The sequence below is a fragment of the Cupressus sempervirens genome, chromosome 10 (assembly GCF_028749045.1).
Source record: "Cupressus sempervirens isolate cs-2001-9-10 chromosome 10, ASM2874904v1, whole genome shotgun sequence".
NCBI classification, from domain to species: domain Eukaryota; kingdom Viridiplantae; phylum Streptophyta; class Pinopsida; order Cupressales; family Cupressaceae; genus Cupressus; species Cupressus sempervirens.
Window position 1 is genome coordinate 308,417,912 of NC_143127.1, and position 22,916 is coordinate 308,440,827.

Consider the following 22,916-nt stretch of genomic DNA (forward strand, 5'->3'; position numbering starts at 1 on the left):
CCAACTCAAGGGAATTATTTTATGGACTCAATATATAGGAAGGACATTTTCTTTTAACATACAATAAAGTGAAAAGAGTGAAAAAGAGGAGAAAAGATATGAACGCTGAATAATCAGGTTGATATGTGAAGATAAGAAGAGTCAAGAAAAGTTAGAGAATACTTCATTGCCAAGGTTTTATTTTAAGGTATGAGGTTTGATATTTGGATTTCAAGTGTGTGACCTGGTATATAAGGTCTAACACTAATTAGTTCAGTTGATAGGATAGAGGAAAGAGGATAAAGCATAGTACGAACAATTATTCGACAAGGAATATTTGAGAGATTAGTAGGATAGTGATGATCATTGGTCTTTCTATAGAACCTATTTGAACAGTGGGGCCTTTTGCCTTGTACAACTCCTAATGGGTTTGGCACAATTCCTAATAGGGTTGGAATATTCTAACAAGGATTCAAAGTCTCCTAACAATGAATCTCATGTACTAAATGTTTTTATAGACTCCTAACAAGGTCCATCCACTAAAAACAAATATATATATATATATATATATATATATATATATATATATATATATATATATATATATATATATATATATATATATATATATATATATATATATATATATATATATATATATATATTTGTGGGTATCATTCCCACTAGGCTTTTCCCTCTGATCAAGGGTTTCACTAGTTAATAAATTTAGTGTACTTGTATATATGAATCTTGTAATTGTTTTTGTTTATTTTGATTACATGGTTTAGATTAATTAAGGTTGATAAATTTTTTAGTTGGATAATGAATTCACCCCCCATCTTAGTTATCTTGGTGGACTATTATCTCTAAAAAATTGTATCAGAGCATCGGGTCCTTGAAGATAAGGCTTAATAGCTTTGGGAGATTCGTGGCAAGTTATTTAGAAAAGATACTCCTAAGTCTAATGGAGGAAATTTTGACACCAGAAGATGGATTTCCTTGGTAAGAAATCAGAATTGCGTATAGATTTGAGCACTGAGTTTCTAGATAGAGGCACAAGTAAAGATAGATCAAGATCCAAGGAAGACATGAAGATCAAGGAAGGTATTGATCTTTTTATAAAAAGAGAGAAAAGAGGTATGGAAATTGTTTCTTGTTGGACATGTAATGAGTTTAGTCATTTTTCATCTACATGCCCTAAGAGAGTAAGGAAAACTAGAAAGAGTTCACTTTTAGATGAACATGAAGAATTTAAAGCTAGTATGTAAAGATTCTTGAATGATTGTAAAGATAAGGATAATAATCTTAAATTGGTTAAGAAAGAGGAAGTATTAGAAGAGATAACCTTGGTAACTACTATTGATGATGATGAGGAAGAGGATAATTCTAGAATTGATAGACAAAATGATGAAGTATTCTTTGAGACTAATAATGATTTATAGAATGAAGGTGACATAAAGAAAGAACAAAGTTTGGTAAGAATATGAAAATGAATCATCCACTAGAGAAGATCATTGACAACATAGATAAATTTGTGATGACAAGAAGAAAAATCAATGAAAAACTATGTTTGATATCTCAATTAGAACCAAAGAATATAGATGAGGCATGCAAATATGACTATTGGAAGAAAGCTATTAAAGAAGAATTGGATTAGATAGTGAAGAATGAGATATGGGAATTGGTCCCTAGATCAATAGACAAGAATGTGATAGGAACAAAATGAGTATTTAGGAACAAGATGAATGAAGAAGATGAAGGTGTAAGGAACAAAGCAAGATTGGCATGTAAGGGTTACTCACAACAAGAAGGAATGGACTATGAAGACACATATGCTTATGTGGAAAGAATTGAAGTAGTAAGGTTATTCTTAGCCTATGCAGAACATAAGAAATTCAAAGTATATTAGATGGATGTCAAGTTAGCATTTTTGAATGGAGAATTTGAAGAAGAGGTATACATAGAAAAACCTAAAGCTTTTCCTTTAACAGATGACAAGGACATGGTATACAAATTGAAAAAAACATTTAATGGCTTAAAGTAGGCACCTAGAACTTGGTATGCAAGGTTGGACAAGTATTTGACAAAACTTGGATTTAGCAAAGTTATGGCATATAATAATCTATACTTGAAAGAAATAGGAGATATTATTGTTGATTTTGGTAATACTTTTTGATGATATCATATTTGGCAGAGATGATTGTGAAAGTGACAAGTTTACAGAAGAAATGAAGAAGTAATTTGAAATGAGCATGATAGGGGAAATGAAATACTTACTAGGATTGTAGGTTGTATAGGATAAAGAAGGAATCTTTATTTCTTAGACTAAGTATTTGAAAGATCTATTGAAAAGATTTGGTTTGGAAACATGTAAACTAGTTGGAATACCTATGATAACTAAACACAAGTTATCTACAAAGGATGAGACATCTACTATTGAGTAGAAGAAGTACAAATCAATGATTGAAGGATTACAATATTTGACTCACACAAGGCTAGATATAGAAAATGCAGATGGAATTGTTGCAAGATTTAAGGCTAACCCCAGAGAAGCACATTATGCAAAAAGTTAAGAGGATGTTTAGATATCTGAAGGGAACATCAGAGTTAATGCAGTGCTAATCTAGATGTACCTTGAAATGAGGTGATCTAGAAAATTGGCAAAAAAACATAGAGTGGAAAATGAATAAGAGGAGTGAGATTAAGATCTAGAGAGACAAAATTTCATAAATTCATATCAGGAGGTTTACATCCAACATGCCCAGTTGTAAGGCCTTCTAGGTTATGACCATTACAAAGAAGAATACATCTTTCAAAGAAGAACAGATCTTGAAACCCAAATTTGAACTTCTTCTTCCAAGATGCTCCACCTAAGACTCCTCTACCTAATCATCTCTCCTAAGACTCTACCCATGATCACCTTAAATACTAATCTAAGCAATAATTTGGCCCAAAATGATAAAAAACAAAAATTAAATACTTGAAGGGCCAGAAGTCGCCCTGCAATAGCAATTAAATGTCCAAAAATTAATGTCTGAGAAAAATCATGATATCTCCTAGCTATAATTTAATTAGAACTTGTGCTTTGAACCATAGGTATTAATTTAGGTCCTCTAAAAACCCTTAAATTCACAAATGACAATTCGCCAAGAAAAAGTGTGCATCAATGTCAAAAGTCAAGCATAGAAAGTTGTTACATAGAAATGGAAGAGATTGATACTCTGGAAGAATTGCCATACCTTACAACTTATAGGAAATTAAAACTTGCGTCTTGGATCATAGATAGTACTCTAGGCCATCTTCAATCTATGAAGTGTATAATCTCTAATTCATTAGGGGTAATTAGTTATATGGTTTGCAATAGGCACCCAAAAACCATAAAATATAGTTTCAACAAAACAAAATTTCACCAGCAAGGTAAAAACTAAAAATATGCAAGATAGTAGTGCAACCTAGGATGCTCCAGCATCAAGAGTCTGTGTTATGGTATGATAGATCTAAAGTGATTATATACTGATATTGATGCTTAATGGGTAGATAGTATGGATTATAGAAAGAGCACTAGTGGTGAAGCATTCTTTCTTGGAGGAAGATTGGTTGCTTCATTACAAGAAGTAGGATTGTATCTCACATAGTAAAACATAGGCAGAATATGTTGCAGTGGCAAACAATTGTATTCAAGTTATTTTGAAGAAGTAAATGCTAAAGGATATACAGATAGAATTCAGTAAACCTATTTTCATACATTGTGATAACACAAGTACAATGAATATGCCTAAGAATCTAGTGTTGCATTTTAAGACTAAGCACATTTCTATAAAATATCACATGTTGAGAGAGAAAGTTGTAGAAAAGGAAATCGGATTGGAGTATGTAAGCACCAAAGAGTAGATTGTACATATTTTTACTAAGCCTCTTCCCAAAGAGACTTTTGAGTATTTATGAGGTATGCTAGGCGTTATGTGCCTACCTACATTAAAATAGATGATGCAAGAGTGCATTAGTACAGTGGTACAAAGCACTATTTTTTGTCTAGACTAAATGCTAATGCTTCCTATATGGGGGGTTATCTATGATGGACAAAATCATCTAGGACTCTTGATAGATGATGTTTGAATAGTTTCTTTGGATACTTGAGTAGGTCAGAGATAGTTGGTGTAGAGATTGACATGATGCAATGATAGATGGTTTTTAAAACCTTTGTCTTTGATATTGATGGGGGAGAGATTACAACATGAAAAACATTTTGATACATGTGAGAAGTTACTAAAAACATTGAGGTATATCAATGAGGGAGAAGCATGTGAACAATTGATGTCAGAAAAAAGGTTGAGGAAACATAGAAGCCAATATGATTGATGAAGACAATTTAAAAATAAATGATAACAATCTTTAGCAATTGATATTTTTGGAGCTAGATGTTTTTCATCTATGCTGCCATCAATGCCAAAGGGGGAGATTATTGGAAGTGTGAATGCTAATAATATTCCTATGAGGGATTATTATAGAAAAATGATTAGACTATTATCATGATTATATGTTACATTCATGACTATGTTTTTCATTAATGTCAACATGGTAGTTTTTTGTGGTATCTGATAGAAGAACAACGGTAAAGATTAAGTTGGTGCTAACAGATCATTGACTATTTTCACTAGAAAATTTAATGGGAGATACTAATAAGTGTATAGCATATGTAGCTAACATTGGGTGCAAAAAATATTAAGTCTAGAAGAAGTTATGCAAGTTTTGGTGAAAATTGTTAAAAGATAAAGTTTACAGAAGCATGTTCTGCTAAACTTGTTATATCTCTTACTAGAGTTGTTATTTTTAGAAGCAAAGTTGAAAAGGAATGTAGAGTGCATGATGAAGATGACATGGCTAAGCTCTCTCATCATAATATTACTCATGTGGTAATTTATTCAAGTTAAAAAGTGACCGATTGATGTTATTGCTAAGTAAAATATGTTCTTAATGTGGTCCTATAATAATTAATTGAGAAGGTGTAGTAGTTGAGTCAAGGGAATTGTTTTATGTACTTTCTATAAAGGAAGGACATTTTTCATTAATATACAAGAAAGTTTAAAGAGAAAAAAAGAGCAAAAGATATATGAATGTTGAGTAATTAGGTGGATATGTGAAGATAAGTAAAGAAAAGAAAAGTTAGAGAAAACTTCATTGCTCAGATTTTATTTTGAGATCCAAGGTTCGATATTTAGATCCAAAGTTTGTGACCTAGTCTACAAGGTCTGATAGTGATTTGTCCAGTTGATAGGATAGAGGAAAGAGGATAAAGCTCAACATGAATAATTATTCTACAAGGAATAGTTGAGAGATCATTTGGACAGTGAAGTTCAGTGTTCTTTCTCTAGAAGTTGTTTGGACAATGGGTTGTTTTACCTTCTAGAACTTCCAACAGGGTTGGCACAACTCCTAATAGCAACTATCATGTACTAAATGTATTTATAGACTCCTAACAAGGTCTATCCTCAAATAAGGGATATATATATATATATATATATATATATATATATATATATATATATATATATATATATATATATATATATCTTTGTGGGCATCATTCCTAGTTAGCTTAGTGGACTATTATTTCTAACACTTCATCTTTGTATCATTGAGCTTCTTAGTATGAAAAGCCACTAGCCTCTCTTCTTGGCTTAGGACTGTCCCAATAGCCACATTGATAACATCACAATCCATTGCAAAAATTTGGTCAAAACTAGGCAGAACAAGAATGGATTGAGTAGATATCCTCTTTTTGAGTGTTTCAAATAGTTCATTTTTTGTAGGACTCAAATGAAATATTGTCTTCATTCCATCTTTGATGGTTTCTAACAAAGTGTTGTGATGTGGAGCCTAATTAGACTTTGAGATTTATTTGCCATGATTTCCCTCTAGATTATTTATATGGGGGTTTGGGGGTAGCAACCCCAAGATGGGGTCAAGGAGCAACACCCTTACTGGATCCTAGGGTAGTGGTATTGAGCTATAAGGGATTACAGATTGTAATTAGGTTGTAATCAATGAATCATAATAATATTGGACTTGTTGTTGGTGGACATAGCCAATGGATTGGGTCAACAACATTAAATCTTGGTGTCTTGCATTCTCTTATGTGCAATCTATTATTTTATGATAGTAGTTATATTTGCATGTAACTATTATTTTAGTCTAAGGTTAATCTTAACAAGTCGTATAAGATCTAGATGGTCATCATTTTTTTAGCCGAACCATTATCATTTTTTTAAAATTTTTTTTTTAGCCATCCTCTAGAAGAAGGTGTCATAGTTGAGTGGGAGCTATGGAAGACAAGGGTAAGCTAAATGTAGAGAATTTTAATGGGTAGAACTTCTAGTTATGGGAGATGCAAATGGAAGACTATATTTCTCCGAAGGATTTATGGAAGTTGTTGAAAGGAAAATCCAACAAATAAAGAAGTATGTTAGATGAGGACTAGGATATTTTAGATAGAAAGGCACTTTGAAGCATTCGATTATTCTTGGAACCATTAGTGATATTTAACATTACCAAAGAGAAGATGATGGAAGAGTTGATGGAAACCCTAGAAAAAATATATGAATAGCCCTCTTCTTAAAAAAAGGCATTTAAAGCATTTATTTAATATGAAAATGGAAGAAGGTGGATCTATTGCAAATCATTTAAATGAGTTTAATACAATTATTAGTCAATTATCTTATGTGGGTATTAATTTTGACAAAGAAATTAGGGCTCTCTTGGCTTTTGTGTTCTTTTCCTAAAAGTTGGAATGAATTGGTAATGGTTGTGAGTAATTTTGTTTCTAGATCTAATACCCTAAAATTTGATGATGTGATTTGTGTTATTTTGAGTGAGGAAACTCGTAGGAAATCCTTAGGTGGATCTACATTAGGAAGTCCTTTGAATGCATAGAGTAGAGGTAGAATGACTAAAAGAGGAAATAATTCTAGAAATCATGAGAAGTCAAGAGGAAAGTCAAAGGGGAAGAGGTCTCAATCCAAAGGACCAAGAGATTCCTTGTACTATGGTAAAACAGGGCATAAGAAGAAAGATTGTCAAACTTGAAAGAACAATGAAGGAGATAAACAAGAAGGGAGGAAGGAGGAAAATGCGGTAAATAAAAAATCTGAAGAGTCTTGGCTTCTATCTTTAGAAAGTGTTGATGATTCATGGGTTTTAGATTCTGGTGCTTCATTTCATGCTACATCTCATACAGGTTAATTTTATTGATTATGTCAAACAAGATTGTGGGCTTGTTTATTCGGGTGATAATGAACCTTTTCAGATTATTTAAAAAGAAAAAGTTAAGATTAAGTTGTAGAATGGGAATCATTGGCTACTACATGAGGTAAGACATGGTCCAAAGCCGAGTAGAAATTTAATTTCAGCAGGGCAACTTGGTGATGAGGCTTGTGTAGTTACTTTTAATGATAAAAATTGGAAGGTTTCAAAAGGTTCCCTTGTAGTACCAAAAGGTGTGAAAGTAGGAACTTTATATCTTTGTATGGGTTATATTGTTCCTTCTACTTTGATTGTTTCAGAGAAAAATAAATGTTCAAGAATAGTTGCTATAGTTGAGTAAGGAGAACAAATAGCTACTATAGATTCTGATATACTACTGTGGCACAATAGACTTGGGCACATGAGTGAGAAAGGTATGAAAGTACTTCATTCAAAGATAGTTTTACTAGGTCTAAAATGTGTCAATATGGATTTTTGTGAAAGCTATGTGTATGGAAAATAAAAGAGAGTAACTTTTGTGAAGACTGAGAAGGAAAAGTGAAGAGATAGATTACAGCTTGTGCATATAGATGTATGGGGACTAGATCAAGTATCCTCTCTTGGTGGCTCTCATTATTATGTTACATTTATTGATGATGTAACTAGAGAAGTATGGGTCGATTTCCTTAGAAAGAAATCTGATGTATTTCAAACTTTTATGAAATGGAAATGCTTGGTTGAAAATGAGAATAGAAAGAAATTAAAATGTCTCACATCTGATAATGGTGGTGAGTATTGTAGTCATGAATTTTAAATTATTAATCCACTAATGGTATTTAAAGATAGAAAATAGTTTTGAGGACTTCATAGGAAAATGGAGTGACTAAATGCATGAGCAAGACTATAATGGAGCATGCAAAAAGTATGAGGTTTCATGAAGGGTTACCCTTAAATATGTGGGTGGAGGCTATCAATAATGCTTATATTTTATTAATATAGGTCCTTCTACTCCTTTGGGTTGTGGTATTCCAGAGGAAGCATGGATTGGTAAGAAGGTGATTTATTCTTTTCTCAAAATCTTTGGTTATGAAGCATTTGCTCATATAGATTCTGAAAATAGAACCAAGATGGAAGCTAAGTCAAAGAAATGTGTATTTATTAGGTATGGCATTAATGAATTTGGTTATAGGCTTTAGGATTTTGAAAATCATAAAATTGTAAGAAGGAGGGATGTCATATTTAATGAGAAAGTGTTGTACAAAGATCTATTGCAACAACTTGAGAATAAAGAAAATGATTATGTAGTGTTGGATGGTACTCCAAAAGATGATGTTCCAATAGTTCCTCATGATCTACAACAATCACAATAACAAATACCACACACCCCAGTGAATATTAGATAGTCAACAAAGATCAGTAGACCTCTAGAAATATTTTCTCCTTCCTTGAATTCTAGTTTACTTACTAATGCTGGTGAACTTGAATGTTATGATAAATTTGTTCAAGTGGATACTAAGATTTAGTAGGAGCCTACAGTGAAAGAAGAAATTGACTCGTTGTTGAAAAATAAGACACAGGATTTATGCAAGTTGCCTATGGGTAAAATGATTTTATAGAATTAGTGGGTTTGTAGGTTAAAAGAAGATGATTGAGGTTAGAAATGATTTAAAGCTAGGTTAGTTGTAAAAGGATTTGAATAGAAAAAAAGAATTTATTTTGATGAGATATTTTCTCCTATTCTTACAATGACTTCTATTTGCACTATTTTAAGTATTGTGGCTACTGAAGATTTGCATTTGGAGTATCTTGATGTTAAAATACCCTTCCTTGATGGTGATTTGGATGAAGAGATATATATGGAAAAACAATAGGAATTTGAGGTCAAAAGTAAGGAGAAATTAGTGTGCAGACTGAAGAAAATTTTATATGGCTTGAAACATGCATCTTGGAAATGGTATCTGAATTTTGATAGGTTTATGCATGAGCATGGATATAGAAGGTGTCATTGAAATCATTGTGTTTATTTTAAGAGGTTGGATGATGATAGCTACATTATTTTATATTTATATGTTGATGATATGCTTGTAGATGGGTCTAACATGGATCACATTAAGGGGCTGAAATGCTAGTTAGCACATGCATTTTCTAGGAAGGATTTGGGGGCAAAAAAAAAAATTGTTGGTATGAAGAGTTGTAGAGATAGGAAGAATAGAAAATTGACCTTATTTCAGGCTAATTATGTTGAGAAGGTGTTGCAATGTTTCTCTATGGACCATGTTAAAGCTATCAACACACCTTTACCTAGTCATTTGAAGTTGAGTAAGGAGATGTGTCCAAAGACACAAGAAGAGGAGGACAAGATATATAAGGTACCTTATGCTTCAGCTATAGGAAGCTTGATGTATGCTATGGTATGTACAAGGCTAGATATTGCACATGTAGTGGGAGTCATTAGTAGGTATATGAGTCATCTAGGAATTGTGCATTAGAATGCAGTAAAATGGACTCTTGGACATTTGAGAGGAACAACCAACAAGTGTCTATATTTTGGGGGCTCTACTATTGATTTACAAGGCTATTTTGACTTGTATTTGGTAGGGGATATTCATATGAGATGGAGTACTATAAGTTATGTATTTAGTATTGGTGGGGTAGTAGTGAGCTAGCTAGTTTTCTTAATTATAGCAGGTTAATGCATTATCCACTATAGAGGTAGAATATGTTGTTGCCATAGAGGCAACCAAGGAGATGATATGGCTTTGGTTCTTCATGGAAAACTTGGGACACCCACAAAGGGATAATTATTTGTTCATAGATAGCTAGAGTGCCATTCATCTTGCAAAGAATTTAGATTTGCATTCAAAGTCAAAACACATACAGTTGTTGTACCATTTCATTTAGTCAATTTTGGATGATGGACAGTTACAACTAGAGAAGATACATAAAAATGATAATCCAACAAATATTTTTACAAAGGTAGTGACAAGGGAGAAGTTGAAATCCTCCTCATCTTTGGTTGGTCTGCTAGACTAAATAGAATAAATGAACATTAGAGTCTAGGGTGGTTTAATCTTCTAGTGGGAGCTATAGGTTTAGTAGTGCTATGATCAGTCTCCAAGTGGATGGCTATTATTGTGGAATCTGATTAGTCTCCAAGTGGGAGATTGCTGTGATGTGGAGCCTAATCAAACTTAGAGGTTTATTCAATGTGGTTTTCATCCAAATTTTTTCTATAGGGGTTTGGGGGTAGTGCCCCTAAAATGGGGTCAAGGGGCAATGCCCCTATGGGGTCCTAGGGTAGTTCCCCAGGTGCACTCCCTATCATAGTATAGAGTGGGGTCGAATGAAAATGCCCCCACGAGGATTTTTTAGGGCAACACCCTCAAAGCCAAAAATGACCCTATATTGTAAAAGGTGTCAGCTACTATTTTTCTATTATTCTAGCACTAATTTTGGAAGTGGAAAAAAGCTTGTATAAAAAGCTTAGGAGTAGGGATTTTCATAATGTGTGATGTGAAAATTGGTTCTTATAGTGGTATTGAGCTATAAGGGATTAGGGATTGTAATCAAGTTGTAATCACTAGATCATAATAATATTGGACTTGTTGTTGGAGGACCTAGCCCAAGGATTGGTGAAAAACATTAAATCTTGGTGTCTTGTATTCTCTTATGTGTAATGTATTATTTTTTAATATTGGTTATATTTGCATGTAACTATTTTTTCTATTTGAAGTTAATCCTAACACAAAGGGCTTAAATAGCACTAAAATGTTTGATAACCTTCCTATCTATTGAGCCCAACCATGAAAACTTCTCACCTATGTTGCAACTTTTGGAGTAGACCAGTTTAGGATGGCATCTACCTTGTTTTGATCTAACTTGAGGCTCCCTTGAGACAAAACAAAACCAAGGTACACTAGCACCTACTTCATGAAGTCACACTTCTCCAAATTTATCATTATCTTTTCTTTAGAATATTTCTTGAAACTTACCAATGTTAATATGCCAAAAAAAAACTTAACAATGTAGTCCTTCAATACCTTAATCATAAGCCTCATAGAAGTGGAGGGAGCATTTGACAAGCCAAATAGAATTACAAGTCATTCATACAAACATTTGGTTTTCTTAAGGGATATTTCATCCGTTCCCTTATCCTAATTTTGTGATAGCCACTTTTAAAGTCTATCTTAGTAATGTATCTTGATTCCCCTAAACATTCTCTTAGGTCTTCAATTCTACATTTTGGGAACCTATACCTAATGGTGATCCTATTAATCACTCTGAAATCAATAAAAAGTCTCCTAGTTCTCCCATTTTTAGGTGCTAAAATAATGTGTACATCACAAAGGCTTATATTCTTGCTAATTAGGCCATGGTTTAAGAGATCTTGGATTTTCTTGACAATTTTCTCAATCTATCGATGGGTGATTTTATAGGTAGATTTTTTATGAAGGGTGGTTCTTGGGATAAATTCAATTTTATGGCTTATAGGTCTCTTGGGAGGTAGAGTAGTAGGTTTTCCATCACTAATAATTTCTTTGTATTCATCAAGTATTTATTGTACCTGTTTAGGTAGCTTTGTATTTGTTTCTACTCTATCAATAACTTCTTGTTTAGGCTTCAATACCAAAGAAAACCCTACTCCTTTTCACCCACCAATAGGACATTAGGACTTGAATCTTTCCCCTCTCCCTCTTATATTAAAGATTTGATCTTGAATTTGACACCATATTTCTTGAAGGAGTATTCATTTCTAGTTCCATCATGCATTGCTTATCTATGAAACTACCATGGCCGTCATAGTAGAAGGTGACATGCATGCATAGGTAGAATGTAACATGACACCTTGTCCTTATACTTTCCTATTGAGAATTCAACCCATGATTTTTTACTTACAAGAACATGTTGCCCCTTGTTGAGCCATCTAACCTTATAGGGATTGCTATGTGGAATTATTTTCATATTCAATTTTCTAAGTGCCTACTCTAACACAATATTATCTATGGAATTTGAGTCTATGATTACCTTACCCACTTTTCCCATCATCTTGCACTTCACCCTAAATACTTCATTTCTTTAGATTGTCTCTTCTTTCATGAGTTTTTTAATCTATGTCATCATTATCAATAATTGGCTCTTTTTACACTCCCTTAGGAAGTAGAATATTTCTCAGGTCACCTATATGTAGGATGACCCATTTGGAAGTAATTAAAGTACTTCATGGTTGCAAAGTAGGATCCTATACCCTAGTTGTTGCTTATTTCCTTACTAAAACTCCCTCTATTTGAGTTCCCTTCTCGTTATTTAGTGAATTTAGTTTCCTCTTAGGACCTTGAATCTCAACCTCTACCACTATAATCTCTTTTATTCCTACTATCTCTATCTCTACCCCTACCTCTAAAGTTTTAGTTTGACTTCTTATTCCTGTCTTCCACTTTTAGGTCCAACTAGAGACATTTATGGACTTTTGTAGGTGTCCATAGACTAATTTATTATTGTATGTTCCACTTCAACCAACTTAGATACCTAGCCACCTTAAGAGGATTTTATTCTTTAGATCTTGATATCAAACAAAACTTCTAAAATTATTTAGTATTTATTTCCACATACATATTCTTTTCTTTTACACTTTGTCTTTTCTTGTGCAATTGAACTTCATAATCTTAAGATAAGTATTGTTCCTTTACCTTAGTTACCATGGATTTCCAATTTGAAATTGGTTTATTTCCCATCTTCTACCTTTCTTCTTGGAGATCCTTCCATTAGATTAGTGATGAACCCCTTAGCCTGGATTTGGCTACCTTAACCTTTTGTGCTTTAGTAGGCCTTTCAAACTCAAAATGGTTATCCATCCCTTCAATGCATTCCATCACAAGTTTAGTTTTCACCTTTCCATCAAACAAAGTAATTCCTTCTAGGGCTTTTTCACCCAATGATTTCATGGCTTTTAGGAATGGCTCTTCATTCAATGGAGCATCCAATTTAGAAATGTTTTCTTCCTCATCAACTATTCCCTTATCTTTATCACTAGTTTATCCTTCTTCATCCATCTTCTTGGTTACCTCAACAACTTCCTAAAACTTTGTCTTAATCTCCTCTAATGCTTCCTCTAGGAGCCTATTCATCTCCATTTTATCCTTTATCTCCTTGTAAAGTTTTGCATTTGTCACCATGTCAATATACCCTACTAAATATTTAGTAAACAAAGACATGTCACTAGCCCAAAATCTTTAGGGGCTCAAATACCAATCTAATGTAAATTGGATTGCTTCTATCCCTTTCTCCACCAAGGACTCACCTAGGATTCTCTTCTAGCATACTAGGGTTTCCCTTTTGTCACCATAATCTCAAGAATATTGTTATCTAATCCTCCAATCTTCCCTATCTAGTCACACAAATGCTTTTCTACAACTTTCTCCCTTCCTAGAGACACCTTCCCTTGTCCTTCTAACTCTCATTTTCAATAGACTTAACCATTCTACCTTTAATCATGAAGTGGGGGATTTAACTTGATGGTTTTTGGAATGCCCTTACTATCTTGGACTCAAAATTGATAGGTTTTCTTATTGATTCCTTCAAACTTGGTAAAACTATCCTAATTATACCTAGTTGAAACAGGCCTCCAAACTCAATTTTTGTGATTTAATTTCAAATTCCCCTTAAAATGTGGAAAAATAACTAGAAATGGTAACACCCTTTTAGGAATAATTCAATATTTTTTGGGTCTTGGGTCCTCAACCTATCCGTACACCCTATTAATACTTTTAAGCAAAAAATGAGGCTTTCAAGTGATTCAAATCAACATCTCCTAGGGTCTAATGAAATCCCTAACAAAACTTGTCTTGGAAAATTTTCCTTCCACATATTACTTCCTCATATGTCCCTACTCCTTTTGCAACACTTAGATTGAATTTTCTAATATGTTGAATCTCTCCAAACCCTTTTGTAAACATTGTGATTGCTTATCCATGCATTGAAAGCTTACCTAGGGTATCACTTAAAAAATAGAAAACTAGTTTTTTGAGGCCTCTCCTTTTTTGTGCATGCTTTAAAAAGACTCAAATTCAATTTACCTAAAGATAATGATGATTCCGTGGTGAGGGTTCATTGAGGAGTCATTGTTCACAAAATTGCCAAAACAAAAACAACAAACTGTTTACTTACAAGTGATTTTCAAAATACAAAAAAATAAACTCCTAAAAAATTGAAACCTAAATAAAAATGTACTATAATAACATAAAATACTAGGATATAATAGAAATGAGACTCTTTCAATCCATTAAGCTACTCAAGAAAACTAAAATCATAAAAATTACCAAAACTGGGAATAGTTCGTAGCTTTATCTTCTCAATGTTCACTAATTACAATTTCCAACCTCTAGAATGGGTATCCTTCATGGTTTTATATTACTTATCATAGCTTTCATAAATTTTCCATAACTAATAACTCCAACCTTGCATTATGCAACTTTTTGCAAAATCTTGTCCATCAAAATTTCAAAATTGCTCACAACTTTTAGCAACTTCTAGCAATTTTCACACCTAACACTTGGAAACTCCCAAGCAGGTCTATTGTGGTCTCTTTAAGATATTTACACATGATTTATTCCTTAGAGAATTGATTCACATGATTTGGACAAATTTTTCCCAATTAACAAATTTTTGACAATTTTGCAACTTTGCATCAAATAACAATGTATGACCTCCTATAGTGCATGCCCCTTGTATTCATTTTTTTATCATTGCCAAAATCTTTTAGGCCAATTATATGTTTGATGATTAGTAGAATTATTTTGAGATCTGTCTATAATTGTTGTGGCTGGAGCTTCCTTGTCTACATTTCCTTTCATTCCATCTATGTATCATTATGATGGATAGTTATATTTTATGATGGATGTTTATATCTTTTATGATGGATGGATATATCATGTATTGTGGATGGTTTAATTTATTTTATTGTACTTTGTATCATGGGTCCAAGGAGGATGATTTATTTCTATTTCTACATATGTATATTCTTTTAGCTTTTCATACTCTATGACATGTATAGTGGATGAGTGAGCATTCCAAATTTTATTGCCAAGTGGCATTCATAAAAAATGTATATTATTTAAATGCACTTTGGACTAATTATTCTTTCATATGGATGTGGTATTTTATGGACTTAGTATTAATTAAATTTAAATATAATTTAACATCTTGGGATCCTTAAGGAATATAACCTGCTATATATGCTTATAGTTGATTGTATGTTATTGCTTTTGCTACTTTATGTTTCATGTGTATGTTAATCTTTCTTTAAAAGAAAAATGTTGGAAAACATAGTAAAACTTTAGGTTATTTCTTTTGGATCTTGTTGGTGTTTGAAAACGTTGGAGGGTTTTCAATTATCCCCATGAGAATATGACATATCTAGGGGCAGCTAACTCCCATTCTCAACATATCATTTTAGACATAGGGCCAACTATAAGGCTCGACCCATCTTCTCCTTTAGGCTCTACTAAACCTAGGTGGATAGACCTCAGATTCAAATGATACCATACCAGTGCAAAAACATATTCCTGAATCTATTAAGTAGATTTTACCCTTATTTCTCCTAATGACTCATGAAATGACATAGATCTATAGTAGCTAAATGCAAAGCTATGAATCTCATAAGCTGAGTGAGAGTTAAACATTTAGGTCCTTCAACATGAAAGGGATAGAATGTTTGATTAATAATGTTGAATTCAACAAGCCCTCAGATATGCAGCAGTAAGACTTCAATGATCCTATAGCTGACTAGTGCCTAATCCATTGGGAAAATCCATGAATCAAATGCATACATATGGATATTTGATACTTATTTATATATTTAGATATAAGATCTATCTATTCACCTTGTAAATAGACATCTATGTTCAATCTAAATCTCATTCTTACCTAATATCCTCCTTAATAAACTTGCAACCCTATTGATTTCTCTGAAGCATTTACATAATTCATTGAATTTCAAGCATTAATGAAACAACATACAGCCTCAAGGGACTGCAACTATGACCTAGGCTCTTTGTTCAAAGACCATAAAACATTGAAGATTACTAAGACAAGAAACAAGAATCATAATGAAACTAATGAAGTTCTTGCTTATTTGTATTCATTTTCTTGAAACAATACAAACAAATGCATGAAATTAACTCATAAAGAACCTAATAGATCTAAACTATCTGTATTTATCTTTCATATTTCTATTCATATAAGAAGAATTTTTTGAAGAATGGTGTCACAATCATGAGAACACATCAAAAATTGGAACCAAAACCTGGTATCACAATAGTGAGTGGTTTTTTCTCTAAGAACTAGAACCCCTCTAATGAGAAAGAGTGAAAAAGATAAGGAATTCCTAGATTGAATCTACAATCCACAGGTGTCCCTTTAGAATTCTCCCTCAAGAAGTTGAAAATAATCTTTCTACCTTCTCTCCTTAAATGCTAGAATCAAATCTCCATCATTTGGTTTCCAAAAGTAAAAATATCTCAATGAAAGAAAAAGATCTGATAATTGAAACCAGATATGTGCCAAGTTACCAATTTGGAGCCAAAACACAACAAAGCCTTAAAATAATTAGATACAAGGACCACTAAATATGTTTTAAGTTATCTCTTTACTAAATTCTCTAACTGGCAACTCAAAACACCTGATAAAACACACAAATTAACTAGAGAGACAAAACCTCTTGTAGCATGAACCAGTGGTGTTTTGTGTAAAAAATAACTCCATATTCAAAAAACTCATCTTCTCACAATTCTGACAATATATAACATTACTATATTAGCCTCTCAGAAACCCTTTGAAAGTTTCTTTGAAAAATCTACCCTTGCTATGGCTCTATGACTGAATTTTTCAAAAATTAAAATATTCTAAAGTATAAACTTTAGAAAAAGGCCCCTTTAAATTTAAAATTCTGAATGTGCTTTGAGAAAATAATAAAATATTTTAATATGACAACTTAAAAATATTCTATTTTTATCCCAAATGAGTCATCCAAGTCAACCAAGCTTTGACCAGTACCACATGTCAATCCTCGATTCATCCACTCCTTCCATTGAGTGCCATGTCATCATCTAAGCAGGCCCGCTAACATGTGTCAGTAGCTTGCTTACCTGCATTGCTTAAACTTTGGGCATCTTTAGAAAGCAGGCATGTGCTGACCGCCAGATAATGACCCGTGTTGGGATCTGGTGGCTCCATCTTAAACTACCTTAATTTTAACCTCATCGTGTGTAGGACTCACTGTCACATGGCAGTGTCCTGCATTCTTGCATTCTTTATTGTGCATGCATCTTATTATTGTGGGTATGCCCCTGCCATCTAATGCGGCCATGTGTTGCAATCTCCTTCACTTTCGCCACATCAACATCTTTGAACTTTCATTTAAAATTTGTTTATGTTGGATCCAGTTGACATCCACCTTCCACTATCAACGAGCCCCATGTGCATGAGTGCTCTCTCATTAAGAGTGCTTCCTTTAAAGACACATTGTCAGGTGAGCACTATTATATTTAAACTATCACAACACTCGTAGTATCCCCAATGTTGGACTAAAACCACTAACCATACTGTTTCAATGGCGACTGGGTCTCCCCTTTAGCGTGTGGTGTATGTTTCATTTTGGGTGGGCATCTTTCTTGTTTCTATTATATATGCGTGGGCTAATTCCTCTATAAAGTGGCATCTTTGCTCCCCTTACTCCTTCATATACGTGGGTGTTTCTTTTTGTTTGCACGAGTGTGGGATTGCTTTGCCCTCCATTGGTGTGAGTCTTTTTTGCTACCTACGGCCTCCTCTAATACAAACTATAGCTTCATCATGGATACCTTGTTCCCTGTGCCTATTCTATGTGAGTTTCTGCTCTTCCAACTGCTAGCTCTAGATATTAACTCTCTAGTGACCTCTTCTTTTCTTTGAGCTACCTTGCATTTTATGCCCCATCCTCTATCTTTTTCATTAGGTTTCTTTGCTAGTGCAATCTACTATTTCTTGCATCTCCCAGGTGGATTCTCATGTGGACAGGCATGGATACATTGCGTGAATTCTTCCATTGGTCATGGACACTACTCATTTTTCTTGTGCTTTGACTCCTAAGTTTGAAGGCATGGATTCCTCAAGTTTACAGCTTCTAAACAATGCAACAACTTCTTCATTTTGTGTAGTTTTGCTCTCTTCTCTACAAACATAAGTCTCCTGTTGCCCAAGCCCCTTCTTTCATGTGTTTCTCCTCTTTTTGAATTGAAGACATTGTGCTCTACTCCATTTTCTTCTTTGGCGTTGCCTATTACTCTAAAGCTGATTACTTGTGTGGAGTACTCTTTATATACTATAGCTCCAACCTTTTTTATGATGGGCCATGCCTTGAGAAAGGCCTCTTTGCCTTTGGTCTGTGGCTTGATATTGGCACCAACAAGGAAATCCACAATCTGACCACTCTTGAAGTCATCTCCTCTAATAAGATTGTTCTTCTCAATCATCGTTTCTATCAGACTTGGAAAGACGGTGTTCTTCATGATTTATTTTAATAATATTACAATACAATTTATTGTTGCAAACAATGCATATCACTCAAGGAAAGAGAGAGTTATTAGCATGGGAAGTCAGTTGAGAGGCTTCCATTGAACTTATGCATAGAGCTTCAAGTAAGAATCCATGATAATATACTTGACATTGTGATACAGTTTAGAAGCTTCTTTTTCATCAACCCCTATCTCATAATTAGTTGTCCAATCTTCATAGAATATCTTATAGGTATGCAGAATTATAGTATATATCTCACGAGGTTCACCTTCCACAGTCTTTAGCCAATCATGTCCTAATATTTGACTTTTCTCCAAAGGATGACCTATAATATTTTCCCATATTTCTACAACCTGCCCCTATGACGAAATATTTGCACGTGGCCTAATATGGACTCTTCTATTCTCAGTTAGAGGGTCAACTATTGCTATAATTGTATAGGTTGCAATTTCATCCTTGTCCAACCATATTACTTTTGTTTTGAGAGCTTTTCTATATGATTCCAATACTTTAAACTCTGGATAGACATGATCTCCTTCTTAGTAATAGTCCTTTGGTCAAAATGCCCTACATTTATGACTTCATTTGCCATGGACATTCTTTCAAAAGGCAACTCCATTTACACAGAAAAAAAAATCATTCTTGGGTTTAAAACATATTGTCCTCACATTTTATTTTATTAGTCTGGTGTAATTAGTTAGGCCCCAAAGTGGGTCCATCTAAAAAAAAATTCAATTTTGATGACTGAAGTGCTAAACTGATTCATAGAACATCTAACACTGATTTGACAAAGAATCAATCAATTTGCATCAATTTTTAACATTTTAAAACTTACTTCACCTCTTTTTGCAACTATGAATTTAGTGCCAGGAGGTCTGTTGACTAGCCTTAAAAATTGACCCAAACACTTGACCAGGCTCTAAAAACTGACCCACTGATTCTCTCTTATGCATGCTCTTACCTTGTCGAATCTCATCTCAGGACGAGTTTAGGGTCAAAATATATTGACCGCTAAAGTTGCCCTCTCAAAACTACTTGCACAAAAACATGTAAGAAAGTAATAAATTGGGTTCAGAATCAGCTTTGAGAATTGGGTAAACTAACACTTGGGAAAACGAAAACTAGGTCATTGGTTCTCTATCATGAAAAAATTATAAATCTATGATTTTGGTTCATGAAAAATAATAGGACACAAATGGAAAGTGATCAAAGTGAGCTACTCAGAATTGTTGACTAGAAACAATGACAGAATGGTGATTTTTACAAATGGAACTGACCTAGAAAAGTGTGCAAATGGATTCGTCATGAATTAAAAACTAACACATGGATAATTTTTGGAGGAAAACATAGGGGTACAATCCATTTAACTTGACCTATGATAGATCTCAAGTTATGATGTCACAAATAGGGCTTCCGACAAATCTGCATTTGTTGACACCAGTAAAAAGATAGAAATTGCATTTGGAATCACGTTTGAAAACCAATCAAACGGATTTGTGAAGAGCTAAAACTTGAAAAATAACAAGTCACTGACATCTAAAATACAATGCAAAAGGAATTTCATCATTTTTTTCAACTGGTCAAAATTTATTATAGGTCAAACATGGCTTCACAGAATTTTGAACATTTCATATCAGAATGACATTGATAATTGATCAACTTTGATAGATTCAGAACCTAGGCAAACAGACTTGAAACAACTCAAAATCTAAAACATACGCTCTCAGGTATGGACACTAGGCACTCCCAAAGTGGCATGTCATGAAACATTACTGGGTGTGAGATATTCACATGCAAACACAACCTCCTATCGCTATTTGACACAAGTGAAAATGCAGATTTGACAATTACTCAAAATGGGACTTCACGAAATGGCTCAGAATCTCAATTTTTCTTCATGAAATGCTTACACATGCTGAATGCAAGGTTTTGGAAACATTAAACACCTTAGGGGCCTCAAAGGTACAGTCAAGTACATATGCATTTATGGGGCTTGATTTGACTCAAAATTTCAAATGGATGATCAAAATGAGAATGCAATTTTGAGTGCCAACAGTGGCTCTATCTAGGGATGCATGTCCCTTTTGGGTATGGCAAGGATTTAGATCTTTGGGATAAGAAAAATACACATTAAAACTTCAAAAACTCTCTCAAATAGCTTTATTGAAAACATTAAGCAACTACAACTACTATGTACATATGATGACCTCGGGCCACCAAACTTCAGCAAAATTGTTTACCTCTATCATACACCTAATTTTCATTCCTTTCCTTGTGAGGTAAATTGAAATTACTTCTACCAATTTCACCAATCAGATTAACATCATGAAATCAATCACTTGGCAAAATGAAATCAACACCTTCACTTTCATAATGCATGTCAAAACTTAGCATAACTTTAACCTCTTTCTCACTATGAAAATGAACATCAACATGCTCATGAATGTCAACATCAAACTAAAACTGATCTTGAATAATTGATTTGTGCATGCTGTCTACCAGAAACACAAAGTATTCATATTCAGATTCATGGAAAGAGTTATATATATCATGAATTTTCAACTCACCTTGACTTTGCATTTCCTCAAGTGTTGCCAACTGAATCTCAAATGAGCAGTTAGATTCATATTCACACATAACATCATCATTAAAATCTAACATCATTTCACCACCACTTGATGTATCTTCATAATTGAAATTTTGATTTGCCTTTACCTCATTTGAATCATCATAGAACTTACCATGAAGTCTCAGTTTCTATTTAAAGTCAACTCCATCGAACACTTCATCTTCAGACTCACAAAATGCAACATCATTGGAAGATTCAATATCAGAAATGCAAGAAAAATAATCTGATTTACTACATCAATATGATAGTATATCACAATTTGCATCTAACCCAGCTAAATTTGAAAGCTCCATGTCCTCGTCAAAAAATGGGTTAACGATTCCATGTAGTGATCCTTTTTGAACATTAGGATGAAACATGGGTTGCTCATCCTCACAAGTATCGTCATATAAAGTGTTATCATATACTTTAAATTCACTACCCACTTTATCCTCATGGAAACTTTCAGCATATGAAGAAAAGTTAGAATTATATGAAGACTCCCTTTCTATTTCTTCTACCAAACATATAGTGTTCATAATAACATCCTTTTCATTATCTTGTTTAGGATAACCATTATGAATAGACCCTGATTCATTCCTAAACATCTCACTATATATTGAATCTTTACTTTCTAGTGTAAGAACACTTGACAACTCTTCATTGAAATCTTCATATTCAAACTCATTACCATTAACTGACTTCACCATCTCTTTATCTTCATACTTTGCAGACAAATCACTTTCAAATTTTTCATTGGCTAACTAATTTGTATAACACAAAAGCTAAGATGTACTTTCTTTTTCAGATTCAAAAAGGGAATTCATACCAGTACTTTCATAAGAGTAGAAAATTTTTTCATTGCTTTCTTCCTCCCATTCTGTATCTGACTCACATGGAGATGAACACATACTAGCAATTTCCTTTTCTTGAGTTGAGCAACCTCTCTAGTCATTATCTTCACACTAGGCTTCTTTATAATACATTGGATCAACAACTTCATCATCACTTGAAAGATGACTTTCAACTTCCTCATACTCACATTGAGGTGCATATCTTTCCAATTCAAATTTAATAACACTTTCAACATGATGTAATCTATGAATAAGATAAATCATTTCTTGTGTATCCAAGTGATCCATATTACCATCTACTATTGAAGCATTAAAAATATATGCACTCTGTTCTTCTAACTGTGACTAAGATGAATGTGACTTGCACTCTTCCTCTTGTGTTTTCTCTCCACAGCATGTCAGATCAGCAACACCAAACTCATGATCATAGACATAACTCTTAGCCTCCTCACTTGCACAAAAATGAGATCTAGGTATAGCAATATCATTAGCAACATCATTATGTACACGATCATCATGAGAGGAACTTACTATTGTAACCAAACTTTGATTCGTAAAACCAGCACAATCCTAAAGCCTATCCAAGTCTGAGATACTTCTTACTGCTACAACATCAAAAACATGTGTGTTTTCATTTGCAACTAGACTAACCTTCCTTATACAAACATTCTAATTTGAATTTTCAA